Below are 16,302 nucleotides of genomic sequence, written 5' to 3'. Positions count from 1 at the left end.
GCATTCAGGTATGACTTCAATCAAATCCCTTATGATTATGCAGTGGAAGTGAGAAATAGATTTAAGGGCCCAGATCTGATAGATAGAGTGCCTGATGAACTATGGAATGAGGTTGGTGACATTGTACAGGAGGCAGGGATCAAGACCACCCCCATGGAAAAGAAATGCAAAAAAAGCACAATGGCTGTCTGGGGAGGCCTTACAAATAGCTGTGAAAAGAAGAGGAGCAAAAAGCAAAGGAGAAAAGCAAAGATATAAGCATCTGAATGCAGAGTTGGTGATGGACAGGGAGGCCTGGCGTGCTGTGACTCATGGGGTCACAAAGAGTCGGACACGACTGAGCGACTGAAGCGAACTAACGGGGAAACACACATGACACCAAAGAATTTATGTCTATTTTTGCCATTAAATAAAACAAATGCAGACTAATGTGAGAAGGAACTGTATTTGACACGACAATGGTGAGAGGGCCATCGCCCACACAGCAAAAGTAATGGTGAAAATTCTCCAAGATAAGCTTCAACAGTACGTAGACCAAGAACATTCCGATGTTTAAGCTGCATTGAGAAAAGGCAGAGGAACAAGAGATGCAATTGCCAACATCGGTTGGTTCATAGAAAAAGCAAGAGACATCCAGAGAAACATCTACTTCTGCTTTGCCAACTATGCCACAGCATTTGACTGGTGGATCACATCAAATTGTGGGCAATACTCAAAGAGATCGGTATACCTGACCAACTTCCCTGACTCTTGAGTAATCTGTATGCACGTCAAGAAGCAACATTTAGAACTGGACATGGAACAATGACTGGTTCCAAACTGGGAAAGGAGTACATCAAGGCTGTACATTGTAACCTTGCTTACTTAACTTAGATTCAGAGTACATCATGTAAATATCAGATTGGATGAAGCACAAGATGGAATGAAGATTGCCAGGAGAAATATGAATAAATTCAGAAATGCAGACAACACCACGCTTAAGGCAGAAAGCATAAAGAAAACAAAGACCATCTTGATGAGGGTGAAAGAGGATAGAGAGAAAGCTAACTTAAATCAACGTCCGAAAAACCAAGGTCATGGCATCCGGTCCAATCATGTTATGGCAAATAGAGGGGGAGACAATGGAAACAGTGACAGACTTTATTTTCGTGGGCTTCAACATCACAGCAGATGCTGACTGCAGCCATGAAATTAAAAGTCACTTGCTCCATGGAAGAAAAGCCATGACTGACCCAGAAAGCATATCAAAAAGCAGAGACATCACTTTGCTGCCAGAGGTCCGTATGTCAAAGCGAAGGTTGTTTCAGTAGCCGAATATGGATGTGATTGTTAGACCATAAAGACAGCTGAGGACTGAATAATTGATGCTTTTGAACTGTGGTGGTAGAGAAGATTTCTTGAGAGTCCCTTGGCCTGCAAGGAAATCAAACCCGTCAACCCTAACGGAAATCAATCCTGATTATTCACTAGAAGGACTGACATTGTAGCTGAAACTCCAGTTCTTTGTCCACCTGATGCAAAGAACTGACTCATTGGAAAAGATTCTGATGCTGGCAAGGAATGAAGGCCAGAGGAGAAGGAGATGACAGAGGATGAGATGGTTGGATGGCATCGGGGATTCGATGGACTTGAGTTTCAGCAAGCTCTGGGAGTTGGTGATGGACAGGGAAGCCTGGTGTGCTGCAGTCCATGGGGCTGCACAGAGTCATGTCGGGAGCCACGTCAGGCGTTACTGACAAAATGGAGGCACGGCCCAAAGCCCCTCTCTTTCTCCCACAAGCACGGACCTGGGATGAAGCAGTTGGGCCTTGTGATTCTGACTTTTTCTTTCCTCTCCTTGGCTGAGTTGACTACAAAGGAACATTAAGGTTCTTAATGTTCTTGAGAGGAGCACGAGAAGGCAGAAAGCCTTGTCTGCAGCTGTGCTCAGAGAAAAATTCATAAAGCTAATCCCTGACATTTGTTCAAGGACTTTTACAAAAGAGTGTTCCAGGACGAGCAAAGAGGTCAGCTTGAGGCCACGGGAGGGATTGCTATCTGAAGCCTATTTGTGAGGAAAATGTTTATGGCAAAGGCATTTACTGAATTTAGAGCTTAGAAATAATTAAATAGTTAGAAGTTAAAGATTTAAGGAATGCTGTAATGGTAGCATATTTTATTATAGCTGATAGATTTAGGAAATTTAAAGATACTAATAGCTAGAAGCCTTTTTAAGAGATAGTGAGCTCAGGATGCTAGGGGCAAATAGGATTTAGAAAGATAAGAAATAAACGGAGGAATGTAGCATGAGTTACAATATAATCACAAGTTAAAGATAGGACACATTAAGAGGAAGTAGATAATAGATGGTAAAGCTGAGTCCGAGAGAATCGCTGAAGCAGGAACTCTGTTTGAAGAGCAACAATGATTTATGGAGATAATCAATCTGAATGTGATAAGAAAACTGAAAATGTCAAACTTCTGACCTAATGCTTTTGTAAAAGTATAAAAGAAAACCTTAAACTTGAAATAAATGTGCAGTCCAGGAAAACTGAGAGGCTGCGTCGTTACTCGCGGACACCATCCCTCCCTTCAGATTGAATCCCTGGCTGCTGGAGCTGGACTCTGGCAGAGTCGGGCACAACTGAACGACTGAAAAGAACTGATTGCAATAGGGAGAATGTTTTGAACACACGTTCTTAACATGTCTCAAAATGGAAGAGAAAATGATATTTCTTTAACATGAAAGGATAAGCAGGGTGAGCAACAACTCTGTGTGTGTGTGTGTGTGTGTGTGTGTGTGAGTTTGTGTATCTGTGTGTGTGTGTGTATGTGTGTGTGTGTGTGTGTGTGTGTCTGTGAGAGATGGGGCAAGAGGTGGGGATGGATGAACAGACAGCTTGATGGGGCAGTGTGACAGGAAGTGTTTCTTTCTGTAGTGAGCTGATTCTTAGAATGAGCTGTTAAGGGAGCCAGAAAGGTCTGACGCTTAGTGCTTGCTCAAGCTTGGGGGAAAGCTGAAGTTCAGAGGAGAGAAGGTTGGTTAAAGCTTAGCCAAGCCAAATCAGTGGGTATATTATGGATGACTGTGAGCACTTGGCCAGTCTCTGCTGTTGTTTAAGAGAGGCAAAGTCAGCCCTTAGACAGTATTGTTGTTACCAAAATTGCCAGTCCATGTGCTTGATGCAGAATGAGGCCCATCAAAACTTAAGGTTTGAGTTTGGGACAGGGAAAGGTTTATTACAGATTCATACAAGGATGAGGGTGGCTCTTGCCCTAAGAACCCAAAGTTACTGAACGTGTTCAGTAAGTATGTTTAACAGCAAAGGTTAGAGAAAGTTGTGGTAAGTTGTTTGAGACTTCGTGGTGTCACACCCTTTGTGCTTAAGGTTAGGTCATGGTCAGGTAATGATGTTCCTAAATATCTCTATCAGATGGATGTCATTTTCTGTCCTGACAAGAGAGGGCAAAGTCTCAAGGAACAACTTTCCCCATGAAATGTCCCATCCTGGTCAAACAGAAACAGGTTTCAATTGGCAGCTCCTTCAGGGCAAGCTTCCCATATTCTACCCAGCTCTCATCCTCGATGGAGCCAGGTACCCAACACAATAGGTCCTGTCTCCTCAAGCTGTCCAACTGAGGAGACCAGTTCTCACAGACTGAGACCCAGAAAGATGGCCACCTGCTATTAAGTTGCAGAGACAGGGATGGGGGAGAGGTTCACCGCTCCTCACGGCCTGGGCCAAGGCTAGTGGAGGGACTTAGTGAGGGCTCTGAATCACTAAAGGATGTAGTCCCCAGTCTATTCCCTGGGACCATCCAGCTCACCCACTGGCGCAACGTTGGGTGATCTCCAGGCCCTCCAAAAGCATGCCAGAATCTCTCTTCTCTCACTTTCCACCTGATGACCACCACACCACCCTTACTTAATCACTTCCCCAATGGTCCCTCATTGACAGTAACTGTGGGCAGGGCCCACTGAGGTGTTGATCAATAGCTGAGCAGGACAATGAATGGCCACTCCTTGACAGTTGGCGGCTTGTAAATGGGGCCACCTGAGGCACCAAGCAAGGCTGAGCCACACCTGTTGCCTAGGAACAGGGTGGGTTGAAAAGAAGCACACCAATGGCGAACTGCATAGGGCTGTGCTCACTCTGCTCTGTTACACTGTGCATAGAATAAGAATCACTGTGAGGTTAAGGTTTGTCAAAGTCGTTCTCAAGGTGGGCTGGCTTTCACATTCTTGTTGGCTTTGAAATATTAGCTATGCTATATGCGGCACATGTGATCATGTGGCAGCTGTGGGAGGGGCATATAGATGAGCACGGCTCACAGGCATGCCTGGCAATACAATGAAAAGAATGATGCACCAAAGTTAAAGAAGCCTGTGAAATCAAATCCTGATTTGGAGCAGAGTCAATTAAACAGAGTAAAGCACACTGGACCCAACGTCTCCTTAGGTAACAGAGCAGCATGAGCACAGCCCTTAGCAGGTAGCCATTGCTGTGCCTGATGACTCCACATCCTGTTACTAAGCAACCGGTCTTGCCTAGCAATTGGACAGTGCAACCCTGGGCCCTGCCCATAAGCAACCAACTATCAATGAGGTACCTACTGGTACTTCTCCTGCTCAGCTATTGGTCAGCTCCACAGTGGGCCCTATCTGATGATCACTGTTAATGTGGGCCCACTGGGGAAGTGACTCACTCAAGAGTTAGGGGCAGAGTGGTAAACGGACTCTTGCCTTTGGGCACCTTCCTTTTCTTTTCTTCATTTTTTTGTAAATCGGGAATGTATTTCTGGTAGATGGGGCAAGGTGAGTTTCCCTCCTCAATATGAGAGTTGAAGTGTCCCCAACAATATTAGTGGAGGAGGCATTTAACACTTTCTTTGCTCTGAAGTGTAATCTTATGGAGACGGTGTATAGATCTTGGGGCAACGGACTGAAGATGCACCAAGCCTTGGGGTCTCTAAAGCTCATTGGAGTAGAAAAAACTTCCAACCTGTTCTTAATTACCTGCTTGTTCTTCAGTTCCTTAAGCCCCTCAAGAACCCCTGATAGGAAGAGGGTGGTCTAAAGATGAAGTGACTAGAGGACTCTGAAGTGCTGAAATGGGATGAAAAGTGTTTGGCAGAGGTTCATACAGGGATGGAGGGGGCAGGAGTGTGGAAGGGGGACATCCAAGTCCAAGAATAAAGGGCACTGAAGGAAAGTCTGAGGGTCATGAGAAGAAACACCATGCCCCTGAATCACCACTCCCCAGAATCAAACACACAGAGGGGTCAAGGGTGGGAAAGGTGTATCATGGCCTCCCTCAGCACCCACTAACCCATGTTGATGGGCACAGTGGTACATTGTGATGTCTAAGACCCTAAAGCCACCATTGGCTGGGGGAGTGCCTAGCTGACCAATCAGAGTGAAGGGTGTGGCTCCTCATTGTCCTGGGAAGGTATATATAGGGAGGTCAGAGGCAGAGATTCTGGGTTAGGCCACTTCATGGTGTCATCATGGCTACGGTAACCAGGAAGCCACGGCAGCCAAGAAGAGTTGCAGTGCGGTTTGCTTCCAGCATGAAAGGAAGAAAGAAGACCCTTTGGCAACGGAGATACAGAGGCAGTGTCAAGGTAAGATGATTCCATCGACACTCCCCAGGTTCTCCATTGACTTTGGTGCCCAAGACCTCTACACTGCCCTTGCCTGGCGCAAAAGTCCTCATCAGGCCACCTCCCTTTTCATGAAATCTCCCTTCCAACTCAGTTGTTATACTCTTTCCTCAAAACTCATACCCTTCTTTTGTCTTTCAAGGCACGAAATATGACCGTGAGCGTCAGAAGACCTCTAAAAGGAACCTTGAGAAAGAAAATCCGATCGTACGCCACTCCGTCGAAGAAGGTGAAGAAAACAAGAGAAGCAAACTGTTTTCTCCGTTCCTGTGCACGTGAGAACCTGAACCAAAGCCGCAAAAGGTACCAAACTAGGAGTCAGAGTCAAAGAAGGAGGCAGAATCAAAAGAGAAGATAAGCTCAGCCACCCCAGAATGAGAGACCCTGGAGAAGTACAACCTGGGCAGCCAGTAACTGAATAGAAAAGGTCAGACAGTTTAGAATTGTGTCTCCAGTGGTCTGCTTTCTTAGCAATGGTTAACCAGGAAAAGACTGACTCTCACACTAACATAGTAAACTGATGGCTGCGATTAAAATAAACATCGAATGGTGAGAAGATGATATTTGTGTGTGTGTGAATTTTCTGATGGGAAGGGAGGGAAGGAAGAAAAGAGGTGGGCACCTGAGTGGGGAGGGGTGCGCGGTCCCGAGAGATTGGGGGACAGACCCTGAGGTCCCCAGTTAGCCAGAGAGGAGAGGCCTGGACTGGGTCAGGAGTCTGCACTGAAGATGGCGAACCCTGCTTAGCAATTGATCTCAGCGGCAAGGAGTAGTGGTGTGGTGTTACTGCCATTGTTTGGGGTGTGGAATGACATTAGGGTCTAGATTGCCAGAACCCAGATGGGAAGAGGGTTTCACATGGGGATGGCGAATGTCATAGTTCCCCTGAGAGAGGCAGGCAGAAATCACATCCTGGCCACTTATGTCATAATGGGCTTTGTTGCATCACTCACCTTTGCTGTCAGCTAAAGGTGCTCAGGAGGCACAAAATGCTGATACAACTGAAACCCACAACCAGCACTCCCAAAGATTAAAATAATGTTTGGAGGGAACAGACCAAATATCACTTAGGCCACTGTTTTCCTAAGAAATTGGTGGGAGCAGTGTGTTCCCAAGGGCAGGGCAGTGGAGGTGGCCCAATCCCGGTGCAGAAGACAAACAGGATCACCACACACGGATAATCTTTTTGGGTGGTGGGCACCATGCAGTTTGTGGGATCTTAGTTCCCTGACCAGGGATTGAACCGGTTCCCCTTCCAGTGAAAGCATGGAGTCCTAACCCCTGGACAGCCAGAGAAGTCAGGACAGAGACTTTTGATACAAGTATTAACATGAGACTGAGTAAAAGCTGGTCTTATATGAATCATCATCCCCTAGAATTTCTAAATAACTACAGTCGTCAAACCTTCTTCCCCCAAAAAATCTTTTGTAGTCCAAGCTCTGCAAGTTTTTGTGGTTTAAATATAAGAGTATGGGGTATCTCATTTGAAGGCAAATTGGAAGTGGTCAAACAAGAGATGGCAAGGGTGAACGTCGACATTCTAGGAATCAGCGAACTAAAATGGACTGGAGTGGGTGAATTTAACTCAGATGACCATTATATCTAGTACTGCGGGCAGGAACTCCTCAGAAGACATGGAGTAGCCATCATAGTCAACAAAAGAGTCCGAAATGCAGTACTTGGACGCAATCTCACAAACGACAGAATGATCTCTGTTCGTCTCCAAGGCAAACCATTCAATAGCACAGTTATCCAAGTCTCTGCCCCAAGCAGTAACGCTGAAGAAACTGAAGTTGAACGGTTTTATGAAGACCTACAAGACCTTTTAGAACGAACCCCCCAAAAAGATGTTCTTTTCATTAGAGGGGTCTGGAATGCAAAAGTAGGAAGTCAAGAAACACCTGGAGCAACAGGCAAATTTGGCCTTGGAGTGCAGAATGAAGCAGGGCAAAGACTAATAGAGTTTCGCCAAGAAAATGCACTGGTCACAGCAAATACCCTCTTCCAACAACACAAGTAAGACTCTACACATGGACATCACCAGATGGTCAACACCAAAATCAGATTGATTATATCCTTTGCCGCCAAAGATGGAGAAGCTCTATACAGTCAACAAAAACAAGACCAGGAGCAGACTGTGGCTCAGGTCATGAACTCCTTATTACCAAATCCAGACTCAAATGGAAGAAAATAGGGAAAAACCACTAGAGCATTCAGGTATGACTTCAATCAAATCCCTTATGATTATGCAGTGGAAGTGAGAAATAGATTTAAGGGCCCAGATCTGATAGATAGAGTGCCTGATGAACTATGGAATGAGGTTGGTGACATTGTACAGGAGGCAGGGATCAAGACCACCCCCATGGAAAAGAAATGCAAAAAAGCACAATGGCTGTCTGGGGAGGCCTTACAAATAGCTGTGAAAAGAAGAGGAGCAAAAAGCAAAGGAGAAAAGCAAAGATATAAGCATCTGAATGCAGAGTTGGTGATGGACAGGGAGGCCTGGCGTGCTGTGACTCATGGGGTCACAAAGAGTCGGACACGACTGAGCGACTGAAGCGAACTAACGGGGAAACACACATGACACCAAAGAATTTATGTCTATTTTTGCCATTAAATAAAACAAATGCAGACTAATGTGAGAAGGAACTGTATTTGACACGACAATGGTGAGAGGGCCATCGCCCACACAGCAAAAGTAATGGTGAAAATTCTCCAAGATAAGCTTCAACAGTACGTAGACCAAGAACATTCCGATGTTTAAGCTGCATTGAGAAAAGGCAGAGGAACAAGAGATGCAATTGCCAACATCGGTTGGTTCATAGAAAAAGCAAGAGACATCCAGAGAAACATCTACTTCTGCTTTGCCAACTATGCCACAGCATTTGACTGGTGGATCACATCAAATTGTGGGCAATACTCAAAGAGATCGGTATACCTGACCAACTTCCCTGACTCTTGAGTAATCTGTATGCACGTCAAGAAGCAACATTTAGAACTGGACATGGAACAATGACTGGTTCCAAACTGGGAAAGGAGTACATCAAGGCTGTACATTGTAACCTTGCTTACTTAACTTAGATTCAGAGTACATCATGTAAATATCAGATTGGATGAAGCACAAGATGGAATGAAGATTGCCAGGAGAAATATGAATAAATTCAGAAATGCAGACAACACCACGCTTAAGGCAGAAAGCATAAAGAAACCAAAGACCATCTTGATGAGGGTGAAAGAGGATAGAGAGAAAGCTAACTTAAATCAACGTCCGAAAAACCAAGGTCATGGCATCCGGTCCAATCATGTTATGGCAAATAGAGGGGGAGACAATGGAAACAGTGACAGACTTTATTTTCGTGGGCTTCAACATCACAGCAGATGCTGACTGCAGCCATGAAATTAAAAGTCACTTGCTCCATGGAAGAAAAGCCATGACTGACCCAGAAAGCATATCAAAAAGCAGAGACATCACTTTGCTGCCAGAGGTCCGTATGTCAAAGCGAAGGTTGTTTCAGTAGCCGAATATGGATGTGATTGTTAGACCATAAAGACAGCTGAGGACTGAATAATTGATGCTTTTGAACTGTGGTGGTAGAGAAGATTTCTTGAGAGTCCCTTGGCCTGCAAGGAAATCAAACCCGTCAACCCTAACGGAAATCAATCCTGATTATTCACTAGAAGGACTGACATTGTAGCTGAAACTCCAGTTCTTTGTCCACCTGATGCAAAGAACTGACTCATTGGAAAAGATTCTGATGCTGGCAAGGAATGAAGGCCAGAGGAGAAGGAGATGACAGAGGATGAGATGGTTGGATGGCATCGGGGATTCGATGGACTTGAGTTTCAGCAAGCTCTGGGAGTTGGTGATGGACAGGGAAGCCTGGTGTGCTGCAGTCCATGGGGCTGCACAGAGTCATGTCGGGAGCCACGTCAGGCGTTACTGACAAAATGGAGGCACGGCCCAAAGCCCCTCTCTTTCTCCCACAAGCACGGACCTGGGATGAAGCAGTTGGGCCTTGTGATTCTGACTTTTTCTTTCCTCTCCTTGGCTGAGTTGACTACAAAGGAACATTAAGGTTCTTAATGTTCTTGAGAGGAGCACGAGAAGGCAGAAAGCCTTGTCTGCAGCTGTGCTCAGAGAAAAATTCATAAAGCTAATCCCTGACATTTGTTCAAGGACTTTTACAAAAGAGTGTTCCAGGATGAGCAAAGAGGTCAGCTTGAGGCCACGGGAGGGATTGCTATCTGAAGCCTATTTGTGAGGAAAATGTTTATGGCAAAGGCATTTACTGAATTTAGAGCTTAGAAATAATTAAATAGTTAGAAGTTAAAGATTTAAGGAATGCTGTAATGGTAGCATATTTTATTATAGCTGATAGATTTAGGAAATTTAAAGATACTAATAGCTAGAAGCCTTTTTAAGAGATAGTGAGCTCAGGATGTTAGGGGCAAATAGGATTTAGAAAGATAAGAAACAAACGGAGGAATGTAGCATGAGTTACAATATAATCACAAGTTAACGATAGGACACATTAAGAGGAAGTAGATAATAGATGGTAAAGCTGAGTCCGAGAGAATCGCTGAAGCAGGAACTCTGTTTGAAGAGCAACAATGATTTATGGAGATAATAAATCTGACTGTGATAAGAAAACTGAAAATGTCAAACTTCTGACCTAATGCTTTTGTAAAAGTATAAAAGAAAACCTTAAACTTGAAATAAATGTGCAGTCCAGGAAAACTGAGAGGCTGCGTCGTTACTCGCGGACACCATCCCTCCCTTCAGATTGAATCCCTGGCTGCTGGAGCTGGACTCTGGCAGAGTCGGGCACAACTTAACGACTGAAAAGAACTGATTGCAATAGGGAGAATGTTTTGAACACACGTTCTTAACATGTCTGAAAATGGAAGAGAAAATGATATTTCTTTAACATGAAAGGATAAGCAGGGTGAGCAACAACTCTGTGTGTGTGTGTGTGTGTGTGAGTTTGTGTATCTGTGTGTGTGTGTGTGTATGTGTGTGTGTGTGTGTGTGTGTGTGTGTCTGTGAGAGATGGGGCAAGAGGTGGGGATGGATGAACAGACAGCTTGATGGAGCAGTGTGACAGGAAGTGTTTCTTTCTGTAGTGAGCTGATTCTTAGAATGAGCTGTTAAGGGAGCCAGAAAGGTCTGACGCTTAGTGCTTGCTCAAGCTTGGGGGAAAGCTGAAGTTCAGAGGAGAGAAGGTTGGTTAAAGCTTAGCCAAGCCAAATCAGTGGGTATATTATGGATGACTGTGAGCACTTGGCCAGTCTCTGCTGTTGTTTAAGAGAGGCAAAGTCAGCCCTTAGACAGTATTGTTGTTACCAAAATTGCCAGTCCATGTGCTTGATGCAGAATGAGGCCCATGAAAACTTAAGGTTTGAGTTTGGGACAGGGAAAGGTTTATTACAGATTCATACAAGGATGAGGGTGGCTCTTGCCCTAAGAACCCAAAGTTACTGAACGTGTTCAGTAAGTATGTTTAACAGCAAAGGTTAGAGAAAGTTGTGGTAAGTTGTTTGAGACTTCGTGGTGTCACACCCTTTGTGCTTAAGGTTAGGTCATGGTCAGGTAATGATGTTCCTAAATATCTCTATCAGATGGATGTCATTTTCTGTCCTGACAAGAGAGGGCAAAGTCTCAAGGAACAACTTTCCCCATGAAATGTCCCATCCTGGTCAAACAGAAACAGGTTTCAATTGGCAGCTCCTTCAGGGCAAGCTTCCCATATTCTACCCAGCTCTCATCCTCGATGGAGCCAGGTACCCAACACAATAGGTCCTGTCTCCTCAAGCTGTCCAACTGAGGAGACCAGTTCTCACAGACTGAGACCCAGAAAGATGGCCACCTGCTATTAAGTTGCAGAGACAGGGATGGGGGAGAGGTTCACCGCTCCTCACGGCCTGGGCCAAGGCTAGTGGAGGGACTTAGTGAGGGCTCTGAATCACTAAAGGATGTAGTCCCCAGTCTATTCCCTGGGACCATCCAGCTCACCCACTGGCGCAACGTTGGGTGATCTCCAGGCCCTCCAAAAGCATGCCAGAATCTCTCTTCTCTCACTTTCCACCTGATGACCACCACACCACCCTTACTTAATCACTTCCCCAATGGTCCCTCATTGACAGTAACTGTGGGCAGGGCCCACTGAGGTGTTGATCAATAGCTGAGCAGGACAATGAATGGCCACTCCTTGACAGTTGGCGGCTTGTAAATGGGGCCACCTGAGGCACCAAGCAAGGCTGAGCCACACCTGTTGCCTAGGAACAGGGTGGGTTGAAAAGAAGCACACCAATGGCGAACTGCATAGGGCTGTGCTCACTCTGCTCTGTTACACTGTGCATAGAATAAGAATCACTGTGAGGTTAAGGTTTGTCAAAGTCGTTCTCAAGGTGGGCTGGCTTTCACATTCTTGTTGGCTTTGAAATATTAGCTATGCTATATGCGGCACATGTGATCACGTGGCAGCTGTGGGAGGGGCATATAGATGAGCACGGCTCACAGGCATGCCTGGCAATACAATGAAAAGAATGATGTACCAAAGTTAAAGAAGCCTGTGAAATCAAATCCTGATTAGGAACAGAGTCAATTAAACAGAGTAAAGCACACTGGACCCAACGTCTCCTTAGGTAACAGAGCAGCATGAGCACAGCCCTTAGCAGGTAGCCATTGCTGTGCCTGATGACTCCACATCCTGTTACTAAGCAACCGGTCTTGCCTAGCGATTGGACAGTGCAACCCTGGGCCCTGCCCATAAGCAACCAACTATCAATGAGGTACCTACTGGTACTTCTCCTGCTCAGCTATTGGTCAGCTCCACAGTGGGCCCTATCTGATGATCACTGTTAATGTGGGCCCACTGGGGAAGTGACTCACTCAAGAGTTAGGGGCACAGTGGTAAACGGACTCTTGCCTTTGGGCACCTTCCTTTTCTTTTCTTCATTATTTTGTAAATCGGGAATGTATTTCTGGTAGATGGGGCAAGGTGAGTTTCCCTCCTCAATATGAGAGTTGAAGTGTCCCCAACAATATTAGTGGAGGAGGCATTTAACACTTTCTTTGCTCTGAAGTGTAATCTTATGGAGACGGTGTATAGATCTTGGGGCAACGGACTGAAGATGCACCAAGCCTTGGGGTCTCTAAAGCTCATTGGAGTAGAAAAAACTTCCAACCTGTTCTTAATTACCTGCTTGTTCTTCAGTTCTTTAAGCCCCTCAAGAACCCCTGATAGGAAGAGGGTGGTCTAAAGATGAAGTGACTAGAGGACTCTGAAGTGCTGAAATGGGATGAAAAGTGTTTGGCAGAGGTTCATACAGGGATGGAGGGGGCAGGAGTGTGGAAGGGGGACATCCAAGTCCAAGAATAAAGGGCACTGAAGGAAAGTCTGAGGGTCATGAGAAGAAACACCATGCCCCTGAATCACCACTCCCCAGAATCAAACACACAGAGGGGTCAAGGGTGGGAAAGGTGTATCATGGCCTCCCTCAGCACCCACTAACCCATGTTGATGGGCACAGTGGTACATTGTGATGTCTAAGACCCTAAAGCCACCATTGGCTGGGGGAGTGCCTAGCTGACCAATCAGAGTGAAGGGTGTGGCTCCTCATTGTCCTGGGAAGGTATATATAGGGAGGTCAGAGGCAGAGATTCTGGGTTAGGCCACTTCATGGTGTCATCATGGCTACGGTAACCAGGAAGCCACGGCAGCCAAGAAGAGTTGCAGTGTGGTTTGCTTCCAGCATGAAAGGAAGAAAGAAGACCCTTTGGCAACGGAGATACAGAGGCAGTGTCAAGGTAAGATGATTCCATCGACACTCCCCAGGTTCTCCTTTGACTTTGGTGCCCAAGACCTCTACACTGCCCTTGCCTGGCGCAAAAGTCCTCATCAGGCCACCTCCCTTTTCATGAAATCTCCCTTCCAACTCAGTTGTTATACTCTTTCCTCAAAACTCATACCCTTCTTTTGTCTTTCAAGGCACGAAATATGACCGTGAGCGTCAGAAGACCTCTAAAAGGAACCTTGAGAAAGAAAATCCGATCGTACGCCACTCCGTCGAAGAAGGTGAAGAAAACAAGAGAAGCAAACTGTTTTCTCCGTTCCTGTGCACGTGAGAACCTGAACCAAAGCCGCAAAAGGTACCAAACTAGGAGTCAGAGTCAAAGAAGGAGGCAGAATCAAAAGAGAAGATAAGCTCAGCCACCCCAGAATGAGAGACCCTGGAGAAGTACAACCTGGGCAGCCAGTAACTGAATAGAAAAGGTCAGACAGTTTAGAATTGTGTCTCCAGTGGTCTGCTTTCTTAGCAATGGTTAACCAGGAAAAGACTGACTCTCACACTAACATAGTAAACTGATGGCTGCGATTAAAATAAACATCGAATGGTGAGAAGATGATATTTGTGTGTGTGTGAATTTTCTGATGGGAAGGGAGGGAAGGAAGAAAAGAGGTGGGCACCTGAGTGGGGAGGGGTGCGTGGTCCCGAGAGATTGGGGGACAGACCCTGAGGTCCCCAGTTAGCCAGAGAGGAGAGGCCTGGACTGGGTCAGGAGTCTGCACTGAAGATGGCGAACCCTGCTTAGCAATTGATCTCAGCGGCAAGGAGTAGTGGTGTGGTGTTACTGCCATTGTTTGGGGTGTGGAATGACATTAGGGTCTAGATTGCCAGAACCCAGATGGGAAGAGGGTTTCACATGGGGATGGCGAATGTCATAGTTCCCCTGAGAGAGGCAGGCAGAAATCACATCCTGGCCACTTATGTCATAATGGGCTTTGTTGCATCACTCACCTTTGCTGTCAGCTAAAGGTGCTCAGGAGGCACAAAATGCTGATACAACTGAAACCCACAACCAGCACTCCCAAAGATTAAAATAATGTTTGGAGGGAACAGACCAAATATCACTTAGGCCACTGTTTTCCTAAGAAATTGGTGGGAGCAGTGTGTTCCCAAGGGCAGGGCAGTGGAGGTGGCCCAATCCCGGTGCAGAAGACAAACAGGATCACCACACACGGATAATCTTTTTGGGTGGTGGGCACCATGCAGTTTGTGGGATCTTAGTTCCCTGACCAGGGATTGAACTGGTTCCCCTTCCAGTGAAAGCATGGAGTCCTAACCCCTGGACAGCCAGAGAAGTCAGGACAGAGACTTTTGATACAAGTATTAACATGAGACTGAGTAAAAGCTGGTCTTATATGAATCATCATCCCCTAGTATTTCTAAATAACTACAGTCGTCAAACCTTCTTCCCCCAAAAAATCTTTTGTAGTCCAAGCTCTGCAAGTTTTTGTGGTTTAAATATAAGAGTATGGGGTATCTCATTTGAAGGCAAATTGGAAGTGGTCAAACAAGAGATGGCAAGGGTGAACGTCGACATTCTAGGAATCAGCGAACTAAAATGGACTGGAATGGGTGAATTTAACTCAGATGACCATTATATCTAGTACTGCGGGCAGGAACTCCTCAGAAGACATGGAGTAGCCATCATAGTCAACAAAAGAGTCCGAAATGCAGTACTTGGACGCAATCTCACAAACGACAGAATGATCTCTGTTCGTCTCCAAGGCAAACCATTCAATAGCACAGTTATCCAAGTCTCTGCCCCAAGCAGTAACGCTGAAGAAACTGAAGTTGAACGGTTTTATGAAGACCTACAAGACCTTTTAGAACGAACCCCCCAAAAAGATGTTCTTTTCATTAGAGGGGTCTGGAATGCAAAAGTAGGAAGTCAAGAAACACCTGGAGCAACAGGCAAATTTGGCCTTGGAGTGCAGAATGAAGCAGGGCAAAGACTAATAGAGTTTCGCCAAGAAAATGCACTGGTCACAGCAAATACCCTCTTCCAACAACACAAGTAAGACTCTACACATGGACATCACCAGATGGTCAACACCGAAATCAGATTGATTATATCCTTTGCCGCCAAAGATGGAGAAGCTCTATACAGTCAACAAAAACAAGACCAGGAGCAGACTGTGGCTCAGGTCATGAACTCCTTATTACCAAATCCAGACTCAAATGGAAGAAAATAGGGAAAAACCACTAGAGCATTCAGGTATGACTTCAATCAAATCCCTTATGCTTATGCAGTGGAAGTGAGAAATAGATTTAAGGGCCCAGATCTGATAGATAGAGTGCCTGATGAACTATGGAATGAGGTTGGTGACATTGTACAGGAGGCAGGGATCAAGACCACCCCCATGGAAAAGAAATGCAAAAAAGCACAATGGCTGTCTGGGGAGGCCTTACAAATAGCTGTGAAAAGAAGAGGAGCAAAAAGCAAAGGAGAAAAGCAAAGATATAAGCATCTGAATGCAGAGTTGGTGATGGACAGGGAGGCCTGGCGTGCTGTGACTCATGGGGTCACAAAGAGACGGACACGACTGAGCGACTGAAGTGAACTAACGGGGAAACACACATGACACCAAAGAATTTATGTCTATTTTTGCCATTAAATAAAACAAATGCAGACTAATGTGAGAAGGAACTTTATTTGACATGACAATGGTGAGAGGGCCATCGCCCACACAGCAAAAGTAATGGTGAAAATTCTCCAAGATAAGCTTCAACAGTACGTAGACCAAGAACATTCCGATGTTTAAGCTGCATTGAGAAAAGGCAGAGGAACAAGAGATGCAATTGCCAACA

Source organism: Capricornis sumatraensis, chromosome X (genome assembly GCF_032405125.1).
Source record: "Capricornis sumatraensis isolate serow.1 chromosome X, serow.2, whole genome shotgun sequence".
Lineage (NCBI taxonomy): Eukaryota > Metazoa > Chordata > Mammalia > Artiodactyla > Bovidae > Capricornis > Capricornis sumatraensis.
This window is presented reverse-complemented; position numbering follows the sequence as displayed.